Below are 24,616 nucleotides of genomic sequence, written 5' to 3' on the forward strand. Positions count from 1 at the left end.
ATGGTTGTGGACAACCTCATTCTACCAACTCAGTGTTACATAGCAGGATATTCGTACCTGTATTGTATGAGTGTATTCTTCAATTTATTTTGCAAACGGTTCAGGAAAAGAATCATCAATCACACATAGACAAGGTCCAGGTTCCATTTCAACTGAAACAACATTTACATTCAACCTTGGTAATCTAAGTCAAATTCATTTTGGCTAAAAGGACACATCTTCCTCATATTTGTGTGAGAGAAAGTTGAGCAAGCTGTGGGTGCACAAATTCTTACCATTCACCATTCCCATTTACCTTCCAATAAAAACATTACCCTACTTGCGTGGGTGGGCACAGTGCCTGTGACAGGATTCACCTCACAACATGACCTTCAGAAGTCACTATTTGCCCGGCAAAACCAGCACTTTGTTTATAGTCTGGGTAGCTACAGAATTTGGGCCATTGACCAGCTGCCACTCAGGGAAATCTGCCATTTCTGCCTAATCTGGCATTTCTTAAAACAAGACGTCTGGGGAACTCCAGAGCAGGACTGACTCGTGTGGCTACCCCTAAAGTTTCTTACGCATATTGCCCTTCAAACATAAAGGTTTGGTAAAAACAATGCATTTTCCTCATAGTCAGTGAGAGGAAATTCCAGAATCTGTTGGTGTTAGATTTAGAGGTCTCTAGTTGGCACAGGTAGGTACTTGTGACAAATAGGGACTCTTGCCTCTAGCCAGGGTAAGAGGGTACACTCCTAAAATAACCCCTGCTCACCCCCTTGGTAGCTTGGCAGGAGCAGACAGGCGTATCTCAGATGCAGTGTGTAAAGCGTTTGTGAAAACATACAGTAATCAAGTGACAACACTACAGATGGACACAACACAGGTTTTATATAAAAAATAAGCATTCTTTATAAAGACTTATCACAAGACTACAAACAACAAAAATCCACAATACTATACTTAAGATGGTAGTTTTAGCTTAGTTCTCTTTAGTTCCTAAAATGCAATACTTTGAGTCAATGTACCTTAAGATGCGAAACAGAGGGCAACAAAAGTGTTGCAACAATGGAAATGCGGCAAAGATTCGGTGCAAAGAAATAAAGATGGCGCTTTCTCCTTGATGTAACAAGCTTCCCGGTGAGTGGGTGGCGTCTGCAGCGACGTCGATCCTCTCCCCCGGCGATGCGGGATGTTTGACACGATGCGAGCCGCAACAGGCCCCGCGCCATGCTTCCCAGTGATGCAGCGGCGTATGCGGCGACGTCGATCCTCTCTCCTGGCGATGCGAGTTGCTTCCACAACAATGCAAGCCGGGACAGTCCCTGCGACACTCATCCCGGTGATGGGCGGCACCTGCGGCGACATCGATCCTTTTCTCTGGCGATGAGCCGCGACAGGCCCTGCGACACGCTTCTCGGAGATGTGTAGTCGATCCTCTACTCCTGCGAGATGCTTCCCGGTGATGCGGGGATGTCAATCCTCTCCTCCGGCGATGCGAGGTGCTTCATGCTGCGAATCGGCAGCAGCAGTTCTGAGACACGCTTTTCGATCTTGAGTTGCGCTTCCAACTCCTTGTGACACGAAAGTCCCAAATAAGTCCAAAACAACTGTAGGCACTTCAGGAGATCTCTTGAGGAGCTGGTGGATGAAGTTTGTTGTCCCTGAGACTTCAGCAGGAGGCAAGCTCTGTTCCAAGCCCTTGGAGATCCTTACACAAGTTGATGAAAGTGCACATAAAGTTCCTCTCTCCTTTCTTTGGCAGTCAGGCAACCACTGCAGGCCAATACCCCAAGCAGCACTTCAGCTAAGGGATAGTATCTCCTCAGTTTCTTCAGTTTCATCTCCTCAGCAAAGGTTTCTTCTTGTAATCCAAAAGTGATCTAATTTCTTGAGATCAGGGTCCCAATATTTATACCCCAAAATCTTTTTTCCTCGGAGGGTAGAGGGGCCTTTGCCTTGTCCAAACCAGTTCTGATGCACTCTGTTTACATGACTCCTTCTTTCTTTTCAAAGTGCAGGGCAGAAACATCAGACTCACCATGGGGGTGGAGCCAGCACTGTGGGGGCAGGCAAAGTCCTATTCAGGTCCCAGGTGCAACTCCTCCCTCCCATCTAGATGCAGATCTCTCTATTCACCACTGGGCTGACTCATTATGTCTAATGGAATTCCCCAGCCCTGTCACTCAAACTCCAGACAAGCAATACACAACCTAGCAGAGGCAGGCCTGGATAGTTAGACAAGAAAATACCTACTTTCTAAAAGTGGTATTTTCAAACACAGAATGTTACAACCAACTTCACTAAAAGATGTATTTTATCATTCTGAGTTCAGGCATACTAAACTCGAATTTCTACCATGTTCTCTGAGTCAGTTAGGATTATAAGATGTAATAATCTAACTGCCCATTTTGGCCTATGGAGAAAAGGCAGCCTTGCAATATTGAACAACAAAATTCACTATTAGGACATGCCACACACACCAGGGCATGTCCTACCTTATACTTACAATGCACCCTGCCCTTTGGCCTACCATAGGGGTGTCTGATATGAAGATAAGGGAAGGTTTAGGGATTGGCAAGTGGGTTAACGTGCTCCGTCAACATGGCAGTACTGGACTGCACACAGGCTCTGCAACGGCAGGCTTTAGACACACTTTTACATGCTGCTTCTGTGGGTAGCACAACCAGTGCTGCAAGCCCGCCAGCAGCATTTAATTCACAAGCCTTGGGCACACTCAGTGCACTGTACTAGGGTCTGACAAGTAAACCAAATCAGCCAATCATGGAGTCACTTATCCATACATCAATTTACAATAGGGAGAGCATATTCACGTCAGCAGTGGTAAAGTGCCTATAGTCATAAAACAGCCAACAACAGGTCAGAAAAAAATAGAGCCACGCATTTCTGAAAACTATACATCTAGGAGAGTCCAGGCTTGTCTGACTCACATGGGTCCCACAAACTATAAGGCCTTGCCTAGGGCCCTTGACAGTAATGGATCAAACCACTTGCATTGTTCCTGGCTTTATCCATTCTTTGTTGTGGGCACTAGGCCTAGTCACCCAAGTAAGGCACCCAAGTAAGGTAGGGTTGTTACTGGTAGGTGAATGCTGTGGAATGGTGGGTGATAGGATTTTTTGGGATCCCTGCAGATTCCAGAAGTTTAAATCAGAGAAAGAAAGGTGAGGATAATATATGATTATAGATTTGCAGGGCCTTGTGGGTATGAAAGCCTTTTGGTGGCCATGTAAGTTACATCACTCTAGCCCTACTTCCTATATCTCAACATTGCATTTTGGGGCCTTTGTGTCATGGGCACTAGGCCGTGCCACACATGTGGGGTTGCATTTTTATTGGGAGAAGTGTAGGAATGCTGGGTGGTATGTAATTTGTGGATTCCTGTAAATTACAGAACATTTTCTGTGACGGAAATGCATGTTACCAAAGTTTGAGGTTTAAAGGGCATTGTGGCTAGCAAAAATATTGAGGAATCCACGTGAGACACACCTTTCTGAACTCCTGCAGGTGTCTGGTTTTCAAAAGTTTCTTGATTTAGTAGGATTCCCTGGAGGGCAGCTGAGCATGAGCCTGTGCAGAACAGCCATTTAGCATGGTAAAAAAGAAGTAATTTGAAAATATCCCCACTATGCCAATGCATATGTCAAAACTGCACCTACACAAATCCAAATTTCCTCTTGCTTGCCAGGGCTAGGGAAGTGCTCCATATCCCAGGTGGGCAGAAACACCATTGGGGCTTTAGGGCTGTGGAATAGGGCTAATGCCAGGTCAGCCCACGCACACTCCATATTGTTTTTAGCAAAATATTCCTAATGTTTAGTGTGATATATGCCCCCTAAGAGCTGAATTGTGGTCAACACTTCAGATCAAAAATATTGTTGGGCCATTCTGGGGTGGGGAAGAAACCAATACATGGGCAGGTGGCCCCTCCACCTCTTCTTTTTCAGACCATTCTCCCCCCAAGGTACAAACTGGGAAAAACACCACATATGCTTCCCTTGCAAAGGGAAGACCAACTGTCACCCCTTTTTTATTGGTGGTATGGCCCAATGCCAGAGCGCAAGAGCGCAAGATACCACACCCCTTCTTTGTGACCCACTGTAAATGTCTACTGGGTTTTCCTACCCATGGAGGGGTAGATTAAAGGTGAACCCTCAATTGTGCCATATTTCCTATTTACCTTTTGGAGGCTGGAAGTCTCCTTTGCCCCTTCTGGGGTAGGGCCACATGCCTGAATTACAGGGTGCACTGCTGTCATTTTTTGGGCATCTTTGGAAATCCCTGGTGCCTACTGGGCTTTCTGCACCCTAAGGGGCAAGTTTGGGGCAAACCCTCATTGGACCCCAGGGAATGGCAGACAGACTCTGTGGCCCCTTTTGGGGTGGGTGGTGGCCCCATGCCAGTGTGAGCCGCCCCATCCCTTTCTATGTTTTACAATAAAAAAACTTTCTGTGCTGTCTAGTGTTCTTACAAACCCTGCGCTGGCAGATGAGGAGCCAACCATGAAATCTGCCTCCTAGGGGGAGACTATTTAGCCCCCGCTGGGGTGGGAGCATGGCTCTAAGCCAGAGTGGTCTCCCCAAACACCTTTGATTATAACCCCTGAGGTTCTTGAGGGAGCAGAAACACTGTCTTGTCCTTGGCAGGGGAGAGGGACAAAGGCCCTCTAAAGGGGCTGCTCCCTCTCCAGAAAAAAGAGACCTCCAGTAATTAGTGGGCTTGTTACCCCGGCGTAGGGGAAGGTTGAGAGCAAACCCTCAATCAGCCACATCAGGCAGGAAGAAAGACTGTTTGCTCCTTCTGGGATAGGAAAATTTCCCAAAGCCACCTTTTGGGGTGGGGGCATGACTGTGTGATAGAGTGGGCCATCCCCAGCCCTTATGTTTACAAACAGTGGCATCTAGTGTGATTTCCACACCCCAAACCCAAGAAGGGGACAGTTTTTTGCTTGGTTTTTAAGCGAGCACTAGCTCTTGTCCAATGGGCCTCTTCCCTGCAGCTTCCCAAGTAGCACCACCTGAAATTAAAAAAATTAATTAATGGTAGCGCAGGTGCAGGATATCCCCTTGAATCCTGTGTGCACTTTGATTCCATTCAGTCAGCAACATAAGAGGCTGGGTTTAGGAAGCTATTCAAAACGTGGCTCTTCAATCAAAAGATCTGATTCATCTGTGTCACTCTCTTAGTTAACTGCACACATAGCGCCGGGACACTTCCAGGTGAGGTAGCTGTTCGCGCTTTATAAGTTTCTCTATTATTATTATTATTATTTCTGCAACTACTTTGCCAGTTGTGTGCACTTTTCCGCTTTCACATTTTGCAGGAAGAGGGAGATTAGCGTGTTTGACCAAACCCCTCTTTGAATGGCACCTTGTTAGAGAGGATTACTGTCTTTGACTATCTTGGAGTCACGTTGTCTGAAACATTTGATTGGACCGCGCAATTAACCAAAGCAAGCTTGAAGGTAGCTCAAACAGTAGGGGGAATCACAAAAACCTTCAGGAATGCCTCCTACAAACCCCCTGGCCCAGTGACAGAGATATACAAAGTACAAGTTGAGAGTGCACTAATGAATGGGGCTGAACTTTGGGGTGACCCTCTCATTGGCGGACTGTCCAAAATAGAAAACAAATTTATGAGACAGCTCTTGGGCCTACTGCCAAGCACCCCTCTCATTTCTCTACGCCTGGATTTAGGAATTAGTTGTATTGCAGAAGAGATAGGACTCAGACTGTTAACCTTTTGGGATAGACTGAGGCCACCCTGGAACACTAGTAGTTTACCAGTCTGAACTGAAAGGGGTTCTGGGACTCCCGGGGGTGCTCAAACTAACATGGTTTTGTCATATGAGATGTTAGCCTCAGGCTAGGTATCCGAGACCTATGGAGCAACCCAGAGGTTGTGTGCCCGACAATCTCACATCTAGAACTTGTTAGAGCTTATAGATCGCACAAACTAGATGACATACAGGGAACCACTAAACTGGGCCAATTAACCACTGACTTCCTTAACATTAAAGCTGAGTATCTTTTTGAACCTTTTTGAATGACATATAACCCACCAGGGCAAGGACGTTATACTTTCAGTTTAGAATAGGGATTTTGCTGCTTCGTGCATTCACGAATAAATAGTCAAAAGCTCCCTCTCTTGGGTGCCCTGCTTGTGAACTCCTTACAAGAGTCATACATCAATGTCCTCTTTTTTGCCCCTGCTATAAAACAGCCAGACAGTGTTGGCTTGTAACACTGTAGAAATATGGGGTGCAGGCAGTGTTTGCAGGCATACAGAATATTGAGAACTGATCTCCACCCACCCATAGTATTTGCTGTGTCCTGATTCTTGAAATCTATGTAGCATAGTCGTAGGGTACTGATAAATTCATCACTGCAAGTATAAACACCTCCCATTGTACACTCTGTAACATTTTGATCATGTTTAACTTTTTACTCATTTTTTATTTTCCTGTTATTACTTTTTACCTTCCAAAATCTAGAAATATTGATGAAATGATACTTGATAATCCAAAATAAAATGTGACCACCTTTTCCTCCCTTGATGATTATGCTTTTAACTAGGAGAATTTCTATGGTCATTGTTTAAGGTCAAAAAGCAGCTTTCTATTTTTGGATCAATTCTGCCTTTGATGACATTTTAGCATTGCAAAAAGTAAAGTTTTTTTTTTAATTTTATTTCACAAAATTTTTATTGGGAGTTTCAACATAAAGAGAAAACAATACATACATAAAGTAAGAAACTTAGAATGATATATGAAACAACATTGCATACATCTGTGATAATAATACATAAAATGAAATAATAAAAGAAAGAGACAACATTTCATATTAACCCCTCCCCTGCTGATGACGGAACCGCTCGGTCATCAGCCGCGGTGGCGCTGTGCTGATGACGGAGCGGTTCCGTCATGGCCCACCCGGCGCGCCTGCGTGGTGCGGATTCCGCGCCTGTGCTGGGCATTCTATTGAGCGGGCAGGGCCATGACAGAACCGCTCCGTCATAAGCACAGCGCAACCGACGCTGGTGACGGAGCGGTTCCGTCACCAGCATGCGCCCGCCGATCGGCCGCCCTCCTCCCTTAGCACTGCGGCGGAATAGCCGCCGCAGTGAAGGGGTTAATAGTAATAATAATAACAATAATCATATCAATGCAGTGTATCCCACCGGACGACCCCATGCGGCAATGATGCAAATAGGCGTACATATTATCAAGAGAGATGTGGTTGGGGGGGGTATATGGAGGACCTAAGAAGTATTAGCTAGTCAAGGAGGTTTGTGGAGGTTGAAATATTCGTCTAGAGAGGACCACAATTTCCTGTGGGGGTGGCGCCATGGGGTGCTCCTAAGTGCAATGTTATCGGCTCCTCTCAAATTGGAGACCCAGTTGAGCCAATGTGGAAAGGATGCTTTATTGGTGTCCTTCCAGTTGTTTAATATCAGTTTCACCGCTGCAGTAAGAAGTATGGCCAACAGAACCTTATCGTTGTCATTAAGAGTATCAGCTTTGGCAGAGCCTAATACCAGGGTGGAAAATTCTCATGGTAGAGAGATTTGGAGCACCTTTGTGATAAAATCAAAGATTCTGTCCCAGTATTTTGTAACGCATGAGCATTTAAATATTATGTGTTCGAGATCACCTCCCGCCTCTGTACAGTTCCAACATGTGTCATCGTCTCTAATGTTGTGTAGGAAGAGGCGCTTGGGCGTCCAGAAGGCTTTGTGAAGAAGCCAGAATTTGGTCTGGGAAAGAGTAGGGCTAATTTTGTGTCACGTGGTGAGTTCCCAGGTTTTGGCCCACTCTGCCTCTGAGGTCGGTGTTGAGGAGTAGGACTCCCAAAAGAGACGTATGGGTTCCGTCAGTTTGGGCAACTGTGGGAGCAACAGTTTATACAGCCTAGAGACCTGGTGACCAAGTTTGTTAAGGGATGATAGGTAGGCAGGGAGAGAGGGAATGGGTATGCAACGGTTACCACGCATTTTTTACAACGCGGTACCGTTAGCACGCTACTTTTACCACGCAGGTCGTTACAACGAAATGCGCTGGGGGGCGCTCCAGGATAGTAAATACTTTAATTTACTATCCAACTCCTTTCTCTAGAGTCCACGGGGACTGGAGTTGGAATAGTAAATTAAATAATTTACTATCCAGCGCCCCTCCACGCAAGTCGTTGTAACGACTTGCGTGGTAAAAGTAGCGTGGTAACGGTACGCGTTGTAAAAGTACGCGTGGTACCGTCATACATCCGAGGGAATGCTGTTGTTAAGTTTGGCTTTAGATATGGCCACTTTGACATTCAGGAAGTTATAAAATTCATCTTCCGGGAGGTCAAATCTGGTTCGGACTTCAGAAAATGGGAGCGGGCCGAAGGTATTGAAGAGCTGATGCGGGAAGAATAAACCTTGTGTGATCCAAGTCTTGTTGTACAGGGGTTTCCCTTTGTATGTTAAGGTGGAGTTGTGCCACAGGGATTCCCATTTGGATTTCTTGAATTGGTGCGTTAGGTGTTTGCTTATTTGCAAGAGAGCTGACCTCGTAGTCTTAAAAATGGGACCAGAGCAGACGGAGGGGCGGAATTTGATGGTCGGAAAGGAGGCAGGATCTAGATACTGAAAGATGGCTCTTTCGACCATAAGCCATACTGGGACATAATCTGGTTGGGGCGTAACCCAATGAGATCCTTGTCTAGCAAGGAAAGACGTTTGGTAGAGTTTGAAGTTTGCTAGGTTAACCCCTCCCTGGGATTTGTCGAGGCACAATTTTTTCAAGCTGAATTTAGCTCTTTTCCTTTGCCAAATAAAGGAGGAGATCAGGGAGTCAAGCTTATGATGGAAGTCCCCAGAAAGTGTGAGAGGGAGCATGGTGATGAGGTAGTTGACCAAGGGGGAAATCATCATCTTGATGGATTCAATCCGGCCCCACCACGTGATGAAGCGAGGGGACCAACCATCAAAGAGGCGCTTAATTTTGTCAAGGGTGGCGGACTCATTATGGCGGAGCGTACCAAGCAGGGAGTCTTCAAACTCAATACCCAAATATTTGATAACGCCAGTTTGCCAGGACAATCCAGAATCGCCAAGGATGTTCCTGGTGGTGTGTATATTAAGAGGTTTGACCTCCGATTTGTCGCGATTTAGCTTATAGCCGGAGAGAGCCGCGTACCTGTCGATTGAGGACATAAGAGCTTTTATGGAGTTCTCAGGATCTGCAGTTGCTATCTTTATGTCGTCGGCATAAGCCACTAGCTTCAAACGCGTGTCATTGAAAGTCACACCCGCTATTTCATTATTACGTTTGATATCAGATAGTAGGGGTTCTAGAGCCAGGAGGAACAAGGCAGGCGAGAGAGGACAGCCTTGTCTAGTACCTTGATAAAGGCGGAACAGGTTAGAGAGGGTGCCATTGATGACGATTCTGGCGGACAGACAAGCTTACAGGGCCGTTACCATATTGATGATTGAGTGGCCAAGGTTAAAAGACTGCATGCAATGCTGAAGGAATGACCACAAAACCTTGTCAAAGGCCTTTTCGGCGTCCAAAGTTATTGCCACCATTGGGGCTGTTGAGGTTTTCGCTTTTTCTAAAATGTGGCATAGGAGTCTGGTGCTGTCGTTTGACATCCGGTGTTTTAGGAAGCTACTTGGGAGGTGCTAATCAGTTTTGGAAGCTGTGCGTTGAGCCTAGTCACCAGGATCTTAGAGTACATTTTACAATCTAGGTGATATGGGGCTATAGTTTTTTGTTAAAAGTGGATCTTTGCCCTCTTTGGGGATCAAGATAATGGTGGCCTCACCCATGGAAGGGGAGACGCTGCCAGAGGTCGCTATTGAGTTAAATAGCGACCGAAGGGTGGATGTAAGCTGAGTGGCAAACGTTTTGTAGAAGGCTGCAGAGTATCCATCAGGCCGGGGGGTTTATTGTTTTTAAGTGTTTTTACGCCCGACAGGATCTCTCTACTTGTAATGGGGGAACCTAGTTGTGCTTTGTCTTCCAGAGAGATTGTTGGTAGGTTCAGGGATTTCAGGTAGTTGTCGCAGGCTTCCTCGTCAAAGGGCAGGTCATTTTTGTACAAGCCCTCATAGAATGTTTTGAAGGTTCTAAGATCTTGGATTGCTTGGTGTGAATATTATTTGCCGGGTCTTTAATGGAGGTAATAGTGGACAGTTTCTGTTTGTGTTTGGGATATGAAGCTAGATGTTTTCCTGCCTGTTCCCCTCACACAGTTTTAGGGCTTTGAATCAATTGATCCAAACCCCCGCTCCTTTGCTGGTGATAGTATTGTATTCATATTTTTTCTTGATTAAAAGGTTAAGGGCTGCGGTGTCATCAGGGTTAGATTTATGTGTGGCTTCCAATTGTCTGATGTCTACTTCAAGACTCAGCAGGTCTTTGTTTAGTTTCTTGTTGGTTTTTGTCCTTATATCAATATTAACAACACGTATTGTGGCCTTAAGCGCATCCCACATGGTGGAGGGAGCTGTGTCAGGGAGGTAATTCAGTAAGAGATATTCCTCTATGACAGCTATAATCTTTTGTTTGTTGTTGGAATCGGTCAGAATTTCTTCATTGAAACGCCATCTCCTAGGAGGTAGGATTGAGCGAGACCCAGCAAGTTTGGTACTAATGCATGCATGGTCGGAAACTAGTTTCGGGGCAATATCTGTCTCCTCAATGACGTGGGTAAAGGATATAAGAATGAAATCAATTCTAGAGTATGAATTGTGTGGGACCGAGTGAAAGGTGTAGTCTCTGCCGTTGGGATTCTGAAGGCGCCAAGAATCTTTGAGGTGGTATCGATTGCAGAGGCGCTGCAGAGCCTCATGCGATCTGGAGTGGTGGAAAGAGCATTTGGATTGTCTATCAAGGACTGGGTCTAGAGGAAGGTTAAATTCACCCCCTACCACGCGAAGGTCGTACTGTGGGATATCCTCCATGGCCCGGGCAGTTGAATCCCAGAAGGCCGGGTCGCCTGCGTTTGGCCCATATATATTCACAACATGTATTGGGGCCTCATCCCTCAACAGATGTCTGATTAGCCGTCTGCCCTCTATGTCATGTGAGTGTGCGACAACCGTCAAGCTAGATTGTTTTGCAATTAGTGTGATAACACCTCCTTTTTTGTGGTCAGCGGGGGAGCAGAGTGTATGTGAGGTCCAGTAAAGGTTAATGAAACGTGTGTCTTCCTCCGACAACTTGGTCTCCTGTAATAGGAGGATATCAGTCTTTGATTTGGCAAGGTAATCAAATATTTTCCGTCTCTTTACCGGGTGATTAAGGCCCTTAACGTTCAGAGAGATTATATTGAGATTTTCTGAGAGAGACTTAGTATCGGACATCGGGGTCTGATTGGATCGTTGAGTATGACATCAGTACAGTGATATGAGGTGTGAAGTGTGCCAGTACCCGCCAAGAGGGGCCAGAGACTGTTTTAACAAAATGGTACATGGGAAAGTGTAAGGCATGTAGACTAAGGCCAGTGTAGGATGCTGCATTGTTGTCAAAAAGAAACAAGAAAAGAATACAAGAATAACCTAAAGAAGCAAATAACATACATATCAACTCCCTTTTCTCCCTCCCCCCTCCTATCTCCTCCCCCCCTTCACCAACTCCCTCGCCCCCCTCCCTCCCCTCCTCTTCCATCCCTCCCTCAACATACGTACTTGGGGAGAGCGACAGGAGTACCATCACTAGGCAGAACAAGGTAGTAAATGGTATATGTCCAAGCAAAATAACATTTAGGATAAGTAAGGGGTCCCCAAAAATCCCAAAAGTTGGGGTGAAGGTGATGGAACTTGTGAGCTATGGCCTAGACAGAGGTTAGCAGCCAATCTAGGAAACATGAAAGGGAGATACTCCCTGATGGAAAAACTAGGATGTAACTAGGAAACAGTTATGGAACTTTGTTTCAACATAGAGCAATAAATGACAACCAGGCAGTCTGTTTGTGATGGAGGAGCTCTATACTATATCTGGACATCATTAAGTGCGAAGCTAAACGTACACTCACTTGACTCATATAAGCAATAATGTTGTGTCAGTGGTGAAGCAACAGTGAACAATATATCATCGAAACTTGAAGCCCAATACCAAAAACGTAGACTGATAGTGTAGAAAGACCTGGGTAGAACCAAGGCATCACTCATGGTACTGGACAGTCAAAGTGGTGAGAGTTAACGAGGTCGGTAGCGACGTGGGACAGTTCCTGTGGGTGGTGCGTACAGAGTTCGGTAGGCAAACAGCCCAACAGGCCGCATCGACACTACCCCAAGAGTATCTCAAATATATTCCTCAGCAGTGTTCATGCTGGGTCAGAGTCCCGGTCGTCCTGAGAGTTGGTCTTCCTCTTGTTTGTAGAACCGCTGGATTGGTCCATATGTTGCGCCTGGCTTTCTTCCAGATGACTCGCCTGAACTCTGGAGTCCGAGAAGAAAAGCGATCTTCCGTTTTCTATGATTTAGAATTTCGATGGGCCTGCAAATGAGAAAGGAATCTTCTTCGTTCTTAGACTCTCACGCAATTGGAGGAAACCCTTCCGCAGCTCCACTGTGTCTTTGGAGTAATCCTGGGTGAAGATTATGCGATGGCCTTCCCAAATTATATTGTGGTTGGTTCTCGCGAAGTGAACGATAGCTCCCACGTGTTGGAATCTGAGTGGCTTACATATCAGTGGACGTGGGCCTTTCCTGTGTTTATCAGCGAATGTGGGAATCCTGTGTGCTCTATTCAGCTCAAAACCATGCAGAAACTCAATCTTGGTGATCATCGGGATCCATGATTCAAGGAACGCCACGCAAGAGTCTGCGTCCTTTTCGGAGTCTTCAGGTACGCCAAAGATTCGGATGTTCCCCCTTCTATTACGATCCTCCAACTCTGCATTATGCCTCCTGAGGGCATCCATGGTGGATTCAAGGCGCTTTATTACTTTGGTTGATTGTAGGGACATGTCTTCGACATCGCTCAGACATTGTTCTGCTTCGCACAGGTGTTTGTTCATGGTGCTCATATCCGCTCGTATTGCTGTGAGTTCGAGTTGCATTGAGTCCATATTGCTTTTGGTAGATTTGGACAGGTCAGGGAGATCAGCTAATTTCTTCAGGATCATTTCCATGGTTGTAGCTATGTTCGCTCTGATTTTAATGGGAGAGTCAGAAGTCGTTTGCTCCGGTCGCACTTTCTTGGGATTGCCCCTTCTGTCTTTTTCTGCCATTGTAGAGTGTCTTGTCACCCTGCTGTTGCTGTTAGGTCCACTCCGTAGTAGCTGTTGACTTGCTCTAGGAATCTAGCGAGGACCAGAGTGGCTCAATAAAGGAGGTCTAATGCACTGGGGTGCAGGAGCGCTGTGATGCTGTACCCATCACAGGGTATTGCGGATGGTGTAGCCTTGATTTGGAGGCTATGGGGTTCCAAGATGGGGGATTGTCCAGAGTGTGGTACCAGGATGAGCAGTTTGCTTCTACTTGCTACAGTCAGTCAGATCTGGTGGGTCACATGAGATCATGTGTGATATGCATCCACGTGTGGTAGCAGGCTGGAGTCAGCGCTCCTCTACTTAGGGCATTTGCAGGCAGGTCAGGGCTATGAACCAGGTGAAGCAGCCCCACGTTACCCCCACAGCTTCATTAAGGTCTGCATCATAGAGGTCTGAGGAGGGGGAAGTGCGGCGCCATTTTGGGTTGATTGTAAACCTTCTCATGCGCTCGAGGAGATGGGTGTAAGCAGAAAAGAGCTCCAGTCTGCTCCCACATATGACTAGTGGAGTAGGCAGAGGATGCACCTCCTGGTTGTACCCGAGGTAGAGGAGCTACGGGCAATTGCCGCGAAAACGCGGTTGAAATGCTGCCATTTTAGGGTCAGGCAGGCAGCGCGGACTTCGCGTGAGAAGCTTCCCTGATTATCCGGCCAGTTGCTCACCTCCTGATCGTCTTGGAGGGTGATTCTTCATCTTGTAGCTCAGTCAAAGCTCAAAGGATCTTCCTAGAAAGGCATATTGCTGCACCACAGCAGGCAGGCAGGGTCGCGATCGATGTGTGCCGCCATTTTGGTAAAGCTGAGCCTCCCGCACATAGCGACGAAGCTCCGGGACTTCTGAGCCGGAGGGTAAGATCAGTCCCTCGGGATGTCCTTATCAGGTGCGGCGCTGCATGGAGACTCTGGGGACATGTTCCCTGTTGGTATTGAGTCGGTAATTTTCCTGGGAGAGTAGAAATCGCTCCCCTGTTCTGCGGAGCGACCAGTTAGGCAGACATCTCCACTGCCGTCTAAACCACGCCCCCGCAAAAATTAAAGTTTTATATGAAATTGTATTGTCTACTTTTTATGGTCTGTACTGACCGAAATAAAGTTTGTTGAAATGGATTAGGGTGTTAGCAGATTTCCCTACACAACAGGGAAATCCCACTTCACACAGGTTCCCACCCCAAAATGGTGGAATTACTTCATTAAAAAAAGATCTTTAGAGCTAGTAGTGGTGAAATGAGAGTATAACTGGAGAAAACAAGATATATAAGCTATCTAAACAGGTAGATTAGCACTCTCCCCAGAAGCCGCAGAAATGGTGTGTTGTTACACAATCAATTCAAGATTCAAGCATTTTGATAAAGTGGCAACACCAATAAAAAGGACAGAGACTCTGAAAAATGTTCGGTTCAATTTACAGCAAATAGTAAAGTGGCTGCAATGCTAATTTTATGTAAACGCATCGAAGTATAGTTTCCGAGAAACAGCTGAATTTCACGTGGGTGTAAAAGAGTTAGTGGCATTTTGCCTTTTTTCCAAAGCAATCACAAACAACAGGGAACATGCCAACCTTTCACACGAGGCAAGTAATGTAGCGGTAGCAGGTGTGCTGTTCCAAAAGCTAATAGGAAGAGCAAGGACGTTGAGAAAAAAATGACAGTTCGGCACACAAGAGGCAGGCAGTTCTGTGGAAGAAGGCTTTCTGTTCTGAAAGACCTGGGGGCTCTGGAAAGGCAGGTGGGCGCTTCAGGGAGCCACTGCTGTAGCAGCAAGCTTACAGCTTTAAAAATAAACACAAATAGCACAGTCTAGGAGAAAAGTGTATAATTGCATTGGAGGCAGGCACCACAGTGGTGGCAGTGTTCATTTTTATAAAAACAAATATCTAGTGAATTGATTCTGAGAAAGAGGCAGAACTGAACTTCAGACAGGCAATGAAAAGGCAGTGGCAAACAGCCTTTCAAAAATCGGCACAAGATGCTAAAACATGTCAGGGTTTCACATGTGGAAATCTATTCATTGGCAGCAACCCTGGTGTTCTAAGGGCCATTATATAGTGAATGAAGACTTTCGCAATGGCCTTGGTTGCATTTGTCACTGAGAGTACGCTCTTGCTTTCTGAAAGCAAATGCCAACAAGCATTAACAAACCATGTGTGTGTGTGGGTATGTGTGCGTGTGTGTGTGTGTTGGTGTGTGTATATGTGTGTAGGTGTGTGTGTTGGTGTGTGTACGTGTGTGTGTGTGTACAAATGTAAAAACAAATCAATGGATGAGTGGGTGACTGCCTGACCGATTTGCAGAGATACTGAGGTGCATATTGCTCAAAGTTTTGTATCGTCCTTGCAGAATGCCAGGTAAAGCAAAGGCAATGCCTTGCGTGGCTATGCTGTGCTCAGTAACTCTGGAGCAATGCAAGGTATTTCAAGGTAGGCGCTGCCTTGCATTACGCAAGACCTAGCAGTGCGTCAAAATGATACATAGACGTAACAAGGAGAAATATCTTTATTTTGCCTCTTTTTTCTCTTTCTACTTGTGCTGTTTTTTGCAGCACATGTAGAAAGAGGAAAATGCCTAAAATAATTGTGTTTGTGCAGGAAAGCGTCCCTTCTTGCATAAAAATAATCCTGCCTGCAAAGTAGGCACTCTTGCACCATAGGGTAAGGGTGCCTGTGTTGGAGCTAGGCAGCCATAAATGCATCCGGGCAAGGAGAGAGCAGGAATGTGCCATATCTTGATAAATTTGGCACATTCCCTCCCTCTCCCTTTCACACAGCACAGCAATTGGTCTTGCAGTGTTACGTTGTCGGAAAAAAATATAAATCTTCCCCAGAGTTCTTGGTTAGATGAATCGCTGAGTAAATGCATGGATGAATGAATGAGTGATTGAGTGTTGAATGGATAACACAACTAAAAAAAAGGTTGGATGGTGTGTATCTTTTTCCCCTCTACATAGCAATAGCATTAGCTTTGCTACTAACTAACTAAATCTGCCACCAGCTAGAGCTAAGAATGGGTCCATTTGTGTTAGACATTGCAAAATATTTATTTATTTATTTATTAATGACATTTATTGAGCGCAAACAAATGCCCGTGGGCGTCTCAGCGCTAAGATATCTGCAAATAAATTCTCCTGCTGGAAGGGAGGATCTGAAGTTACTGGTTGAACATCCAGGTCTTTGACTGCTTGCGAAATGACCAGAGTGAGGGGCTAATTTTTATTGACTGGGGTAAGGTGTTCCATAGTTTCGGGCCGAGACCAAGAACCTTCAGTCCCCCAGGGAAACCGTTTTGGTGCGGGGAACCACTAGATCATTTAGAGTAGAGGAACGTAGAGGTCTGGGTGGACAGTAAGGAATCAGATGTTGTTTGAGAAATGAAGGTCCTTGATTGTGCAGAGACTTATAACACAATACAAAGAGTTTTAAACTTAATCCTGTTTCTGATAGGCAGCCAGTGTAAATTTCTAATGGTGTCGGTCGCGAATTTATATTTGGGGATTCTGGCCAAGAGTCTAGCTGCTGAGTTTTGGATGGTTTGCATTTTGTTAATGACCCTTACTTGGGCATTTGCAAACAGGGCATTGCAGTAGTCCAGGGTGGACAGCACTAATGAGGTCACCAGGGTTTTACCGGCCGTTTCAGGGAGGAAGGGGCAGTTTATGGAAGGCAGAGGATGCAATTTGGTTGGCGTGTGGGACAAAGTTGAGACAGTCATCAAAGACCACTCCCAAGTTCCTCACCTTGCTAGCAGGTTTAGGCGGGCTTCCGAAGGCCGTGGGCCACCATGCGGAGGGACCACTCTGGGGTCAGTTGTCCGAATATGACGACTTCCGTCTTATCGGAATTAAGTTTTAGGCAATTGGAGGCCATCGGTCCCCAATTGCCAACATGCCCTCTTTAAAGTCCTCTGCTACTTTATGGCCATTGTTTTTGATGGCCAAGACCGACTGCGTGTCATGCGTATAGGAGGTAAGGCTCATCCCGTGTGCTCGAATGATGTTAGCTAGGTCCGACACATAGATGTTAAAAAAGTGTCGGACTTAGGGATGAGCCTTGTGGTCCCCCGCATGGCAGAGACAGGTTGGACGATTGGAAGGAGCCTAGTGTGACAGCCTGGGTCCTGTCGGACAGAAAAGATGCCAGCAGTGTCTTGGCTGATAGTTTGTTGCCCATTCGAAAAACAAATAACCAGAACTGTGATAGATTTGACCTGTATAGAATATTTTGGCCTTCAATTGAGAGGTCTCCTCAAGAAAAAAAATCAGAGGCAGATATGGTACAGAACAAACAAATAGAGCAGCTACGTTCGCTGTTGTAAGCTTTGGCAGTTACAAAAAACTGTAAACTTAGATATGATTTGACTTGCACAGTCACACTCCCTATCACATGAATTTGGTGAATTTAGGGAATTATTCTGATATCAGTTGTCTCAACAAACCTTCCACATGTTTGCTAACATGTAACTTCTGAATGACTCCAGAGCAGCCTCTCACGTTTTGCTTTTGTAGGTGAGGAAACCATGCTTTCTTATGCCCGTCAGGGCTAGGCGGCCACTGTAGGACAATGCACTTTTTTATTTTTTAATAAAACGTTATTCCTGTGTTTGAACAGACTACCATCTCGTGAAAGAGAATATATTCTCTATTCTTAGTAGCAGCTATTCGTTAACTGTCTAATTCTATAGCTTCTAGAAGCCAGGTTTGATTTGGAAATATATCTTTTTTAATAGACATTATTAATGATTTTAATAACGCGATACAATCAAATGGCCATCGAGTGGTCCACAGACTATGGCAACCGCCTTCTAAAAAGTATCCATCAAATACCATGCCAGGCCAAGCTGATAAAGTTTGCCGGAGAGTAATTGAACCAATGACACATGTCTGTCTGCAACATCCATGTTTCCGTGAAGTCTGTCAGGGGTGTTGTACGGAAGGTTTGTACACATATGGTGCATGATGTGTAGTCTTGACTTCTCTCCATATTCTTACAGTGGACCTAAGGTGCTTAAAGCCTCTGCTGATAGCTGCTTGCCAAGGTCGGTCGACCACTACAAGTACAGCATTCACCAATTGATTGTTTTTCTTTAAATGTAGAGCTTGGTGAAGATATGTGAAAATAACAACCTAGGCAATTAACTATTAGCTTGTAAAATATAATAATGGAGAGGCAATGAAATAAATTACATAAAAATGTAATACTTTTTATTGGTCCCGTAGAATTAACAAACAGAATATGCACATAAAAAAATACACATTGTTAAAACAGTGTATAGCTCACGGGAGCGAGCTACAACATCAACAATAAAATTAATAAATTCATACAATTACAAAAGGAAAAAGATAAATATTCAATATAAAGACACACAAGTGGCACAGTATTGTTTTCTCGACGCGTGTTTCGGCGACCAGCGCCTTCTTCAAGAGTAGCCACGTTCAATCTGCAAATATAAATAAATATAACAAAAAACTCTTTAAAACTCTTTATAAACAACACTTAATAAGAAAAAAGTACATATCTAATAATACAGCCAATTTTATTTGACCAAAAGCAATATATCAAATGTCAAACCTCTCATTTTTACAAGCAAGAAAAAGACAACTAGATACGTCTCTTGGTGAAGATACCATCCTAGTTAAATACACACTCAGTGCCATACAGTGGCTTCATGTAATGTATACAGTTGGGATGAGTTGTTCTTGCAAAGTTTCTTCACTCTGGTTCTAATTCTAATAAACTGGAGGTGTGTATGGGGTGAGTTATCATCCTCTTGATAACTTAGCGTCACAGAACAATGACCAGTCTGTAAAATATCCTTTAAGAAGTAGAACTGAAGCACTTTTTACTTAATTAGGTTTCTTTAAGAAAGATGACTCCGATAGGAAGCACTGCATTATGTAGAAAGCAAAGCAGGTATTCTCAGCTTATGTGTGTGCTTTTGTCAGCAAAATTGTGTGTCCTCCATTGAATCTAGAAAACAGGGACGCTGGTGCTGAGAAGCAAGTGAAGAAGTGATCCATTTGTTGGGAACAACATGAGCTCTTTGTATACTGACATGTAGATTGTGGCCAGTTGTTATGAACCACTGCAACTTTTCTTTGACATACGAAAGACAGGTCAATTACAAACAATCCTCTTAAATGACATAATGCAAATAGGTAGCTGGCACATCTAAGAATGCCCCCCCATATCGCCTCCATTAGCAAGCCCTGATAGAGTTAAAAAGAAATGATGCAGGCGATGTAGCAGAGATCACATGACCTAGACAGAGGAAATTTGAGATCATATTTTTTTATGATGGAGACCATACCAGCTTTGGGTAATGGATCTCACCAGGGGGGCCATTGAAATTCAGGCTCTGGATTTCTTGTATGAGGGTGGGTATATAAGGAGATACATCAAGTTATTACAATTTAAACCTGATAGCTGAGAAGTCAACATAGTCACCCAAAGCAGGAATATTGGGGACATTCGGGACATCAGTTTTTTATGTAAAGACTCATGCTATATCAGTTTTAAAAAAATAAGTACACTGCCAATTGAGAGACCCTCGGAAGTACTAAATATTAAAAGAGTAGAGCTAGCAACCATATTCATAGTAACCCATTAGATTTGCACTGTAATTCATAAAGTGTAGTGGGACCCTATGGGCCACCAATCTGTCCTTGATAGTATTTGCCCTCCAATTAATAGGCATCATAAGTTATCAGGGTAGAAAGCAAATAATTCATGCAGGACACAAAAGAACATCATCCCATTCCTCACAATATCCCCGATTCAGGTGTTTTTTCCACCGACATTTTGATCTACCTGTTAGTAGTGAGAAAATGTGGACAGAAATTCATTTGGTTTTATCAGGAGCATTCCATCACCAGTTAAACCTGTAATAAGGGAAACACATGCCCAATTTGTAATAGGGACTGTAGAGTGAATAGTTGACGGAGCAGTGGGCTCCAGTTCCTAAGCATCCTGTTCTAATGTGCTTCCTGTGAACCTCAATTACCTCGTGATATTGCTTGCCTGAGGCATAGGATGTACAACATTCACACATATAATGTTTCTATCCAGTCTCCTCTAAACGGCCGTGTTGTGTAGGAATATGTACAAGAGGCAATACACATGTTAGATGAGTGGAGCTTTAGTGCAAACATGGAATTATTTTAGAATTATTTACACCTGGCTGAAGTCATACTAATCCCTGATTTCCATCTTGATAATTGGTGAACATACCCCAGAGCATCTCATCATGGGTTCAGTGATGATCATTGGTGACCTGTGCTTTAGGTGTGCATTGGTGCTTTTCACCAAGAAGTTTCTCAAAAAAACTCATCTGCTGCTTTTTTGGGGGGTGGGGGGAGTCATAGAAGAATTTAGGATCACTGTATAAGATCTCAAAACCACTGAGTATTGAATTCCTTTTTTAGTCTCAAAGTTTTCTTGGCATTGTCAAAAGCACCTCATTGACTCTTCAAATTTGAAATGATAACCAGGATACAATAGGAGTTCAGTTTTTTTTTGTTGTATGTCCCGCTACCTTATTTAGCCACTCATAGGATATAACAGCCTGATTTTGCGGCATATTTACAAGAAAGTGACTCTTCTGTAGAGATGCGTCACTTTCTCTGAGAAACCCTTGTGCCACCATGGATGCGCAGAATTTACAATACGGTGCACCATGGCACAAGGATTGACAGATGCGCCAAAAATTCTGACGCATCAGTTGGGGCAAAAGTCACACATTGCTGGAGTTGTGTCGCAAGCACAATGCAACTCCAGCAATTTATTTTGAGGTATATTCCCACTACACTGCGCCACTTCTTGCACCTGCTTCAAGCAGGCATGATGTTTTCAACCAGTGATGTCCTAGAAGTTACACAGTTAAATCTTGTAGATTGAACTGCATAACTTTTACTAGGCTTTCCTGCGTGGGAACTCCCACCCTGCATACATTATACCTGACGCAGTTATAATGTGACGCGGGGCTTTACAACGTGACTCATCTCCCTAGATGTGTCACATTGTATATTGGCTCCATTTTGTATGCCGGTGCTGCAGCACAAAAGTGATGCAACGGTGGCGTAAAAGTGTTGCAAGGGGCTTGTAAATCTGCCCCCTCGAGTTTGGCAGATGGATTGATACGTCTGCCTCATGTAGAGATGGGTAGACAGTAAGTATTTAATTGATGGGGCCTCCATTGGCGGAATACTGTCTCCAATAGCCTGATGGGGTAGGTACCATCGTAGGAAGGCCATTACACCGCCCACCCTATTTAGGGGGAATGGCGCAATGCCTTTTTTTCCTTGGAAAACACTCTGTCTGTACGGGTTGTTTGTTTAATATTTTCTTAAAACAGATTCTGACTTTTGGAATGTGTTTTTGAAAAACAAGAATCATTTGGAAACTTTTCCAGCAAAAAAAAAAGAAAAGAAATATATAGGGGTCTGCTCTTCGTCATTTGTGGACTTTACAGCGGGCGCTGTGTGACGATTTCCAGGATATATATATATATATATATATATATATATATATATATATATATATATATATATATATATATATATATATATATATATATATATATATATATATATATATATATATATATATATTTTTTTTTATACAAAGGTCCAAGCATTTTCAGAGGCACTCGACAGCTTCCCCATTTCCTCTGTGTTGCAGCATGTTTGTTCGCCCTACGCGTTTGGAGGTCGTTGTACCTCTCATCAGGGGCAGGCAGCTTTTCTCTCCTTCTCTTGAAGGTCTCTGTTTGCGTGCATAATTAATTTATTGCATCCGGTGTGCCGTGTCAAGAGGATGCACGCTTACTCAACTAAAAAATCTACAAAGAAATGTATCCAACACCAAAAAGAAACATGATGCCCTAACCCAACGATACAACGCCCTTACAACTAGATTAACTAAAGAAAAAGACATGGTGATTCGAGGGAGTGACAAGGGCGGAAATATTGTTTTAATGACTCGAGCAGACTATGATAAAGAGGCATACTCCCAACTTAATGACAGAAGTTGCTATGAACGCATAAACATCCAAGCATTAAACACTATCAAGAAAGAATACCATCATCAATTGTCAAGATGGAAATCATCTCAACTGATCAGTGAGCCAGAATATAAGTACTTAAAAAATGACAACCCAGTGACACCAATAATGTATTTTATCCCTAAAGTACATAAGAATTTGACACATCCACCTGGCAGACCTATCATCTCTGCCAGGAACAGTTTATTGGAGCATACATCTGTTTATATAGACTACTTTCTCCAAGGATATGTACAACAACTTGATTCTTATGTACAAGATACAGGGGAATTTTTACAAAAAATCAGACACATCAACTGGGTGCAAGGAGACTGGCTAATAGCATTAGATGTCACAGCCCTTTATACCAGCATTGCACACACAGATGGGCTAACGGCGGTGAACTATTATCTATCTAGACGTGGGCCCTTGTTTAAAGAACATAATGCTATGCTGTTGTGGATGCTGAAATTTTGTTTGACCAACAACATCTTCATGTATAACAAGCAACTGTACCGTCAATTACAAGGGGTGGCAATGGAGGCCAGCTTCTCACCAAGCTTTGCATGTTTGCACATGGGAGCTTGGGAGGAGCTGGTCCTCACAACCACACATGAGCAGGCTTATTCAAACTGTGTTGCAGGATGGTATCGTTTTATCAATGATTTGCTTATAGTGTGGAAAGGTAGTCATGAGGAAGCTATCCAATTTATTCAGGATATTAATGTTAATGAATTAAATCTAAAGTTTACTGCTACACTTAGTCAGCAAACTGTAACGTTTTTGGACACTGAATTGTATATAAGGAATGGACAACTGGAAACAAGGGTACACCGCAAGAGCACGGCAGGAAACAGCATTTTACATGCGTCAAGTGCACACCCGGCACATCTTGTTTCCAGCATCCCCTACGGGGAGATGCTACGTATGAGAAGAGTATGCAGCAACCAGGATGATCTAGTTAAAGCCCAACAGGAGAGCAAAGATCGCTTTTTAGACAGGGGCTATACAGAACAGTGTATTGAGAAAGCTAGAAGTAAATCTATGACAAAAACCAGAGAGGAGCTTTTAAATAGAAAGACTAAAGAGACCACGACAACGGTCATGTATGTTGGTGGGAAGGAGCCTACCGACAAAGAAAAAACTTTCATAATCATCACAGGCTATAACAAGCAGCACAAAGATATTTACAGGATTGTAAACAAGAATTGGTCTATAGTAAAAAGTGATCCAATTATTGGAGCTAGTTTACCGAAGAGAGTGTCATTAACATTCAGCAAGGCACCCTCTCTTAAAGATCAACTAGTTGATACCAACCCTGAGCCCATTGAAAAAACATCTTGGTGGCAGAATAATAAGGGATTCTATAGATGCAAGACTTGCAAAGCGTGCACCCACGGCACAAATGACAAGACATATGCCGATGGATTCAGTGGCTCACTACATCCCATATCACAAGTTTTAACATGGAAAACTGAATTTGCAATATATGTATTGCAATGTCCCTGCTCACTCAGGTACGTAGGAAGCACCAAACTACCGGTGCATAAGCGCATCCTCCAACATCTGAGGGCGATTACAAATGGAGACAATACGTATCCGGTACCTCGGCACGTCCGCAACATCACCAAAGTGTTAATACCTCTTTACAATATTATGTCATTGATGCGGTCAAGCCCACTAGAAGGGGTGGAGACAGGGAAGCGTTGTTGCGCAAACTGGAGACCCGTTATATTCTCCTGCTCGATACCAAGGCCCCTGGAGGATTAACTGTGACTGAAGATCTGTATACGTGCCTCCCGTAATTACAATATCCTCTGGTGGTACACAAAGCCTTGATACCTCACGAGTGATTTGAGCACAAAATATGGGGATGTGTCCCGGCTGGGACACTATATTGCTGGTTCAGAGTCGGATGACTTATGGACTATACATTATTTTAGCACTTGAAGTTAAATAATTATATACTTACCTGATCCATTGAATATTGTATTTGCTGCTGTCAATAAGAATTAGGTTTCTTTTATGAAGGGCTAAAGTCATCTAACAGACCAGATGGGTCCTTATGCCCGAATGGTCAGTTCTAGATGAGTTTACTTAATTATTTTAATCACACTGTGAGGAATAAGCACTTTTTTGGACATTTAACGAGGTACATCATACGATAGAATTATGGATTTTAACATGGGCCTATTTTCTATTTTCATATTAAAACATGATTTAATAGTTTTAATATTCAAAAGATTTCTGATGACTCCGTAATTTTACTCTTATGTATTCCTTTGTAATATAGTTGAGATTATAGATCGAGTGAGTTTGCTAC

General features: G+C 43.9%; 1 protein-coding gene across 4 annotated transcripts in view; it reads left to right on the top strand.

Moving 5' to 3' along the window:
• Window positions 1-24,616, top strand: part of LOC147688935 (metalloreductase STEAP4-like) — a 412,832-nt gene that overhangs the window by 230,445 nt on the left and 157,771 nt on the right. The window lies entirely within an intron of this gene.

The sequence above is a fragment of the Lissotriton vulgaris genome, chromosome 10 (assembly GCF_964263255.1).
Source record: "Lissotriton vulgaris chromosome 10, aLisVul1.2, whole genome shotgun sequence".
In the NCBI taxonomy this organism is placed as follows: Eukaryota; Metazoa; Chordata; class Amphibia; order Caudata; family Salamandridae; genus Lissotriton; species Lissotriton vulgaris.